Here is a 643-nt window from a genome sequence, read left to right as displayed (position 1 = left end):
TGTTTTTGTTTTTGTTTTTGTTTTTGTTTTTGTTTTGAGATTAAGTCTCTGTTGCCCAGGCTGGAGTGCAGTGGCACGATCTTGGCTCACTACAGCCTCCGCCTACCGTGCTCAAGCGATTCTTCTGCCTCAGCTTCATGAGTAGCTTAAATTACAGGCATGCGCCACCACTCCTGGCTAATTCTCATATGTTTATAGTGGAAATGGGGTTTCTCCATGTTGGCCAGGCTGGTCTTGAACTCCTGAACTCAAGTGATCCACCTGCCTCAGCCTCCCAAAGTGCTGGAATTAAAGGCGTGAGCCACTGCGCCCAGCCGGTTCAGCATCTGGTCTGATGAATAGTCATGAGGCCTGTCTTAGCTTGCATCTCCCTAAAAGCTGCTAGAAAGACAAGAGTTTGCCTGCAAGTCATTTATGTGCAAGCTGATGCCAGGAAGGCCCAGTTAGGGACTGGGACAGGGAGACACAGGGGGAAAAGCCAAGAAAGGGGTGCTCATGAGTAGGTCACCGATGAGGGCAACTGGAGCACCATCCCACCCACAGGGGCCCTCCAAAGCACGCCCCTGAGAGACAGAAACGGCGGGCTGTTTATCCCACAGCTCTCTGGGGTGTTGGCTCCCAAGCACCAGAGGCAGAAAGCAAG

This window comes from Rhinopithecus bieti, unplaced genomic scaffold (assembly GCF_001698545.2).
Source record: "Rhinopithecus bieti isolate Rb0 unplaced genomic scaffold, ASM169854v2 scaffold_13348, whole genome shotgun sequence".
NCBI classification, from domain to species: Eukaryota; Metazoa; Chordata; class Mammalia; order Primates; family Cercopithecidae; genus Rhinopithecus; species Rhinopithecus bieti.
Note: the sequence above shows the minus strand (reverse complement) of the source record.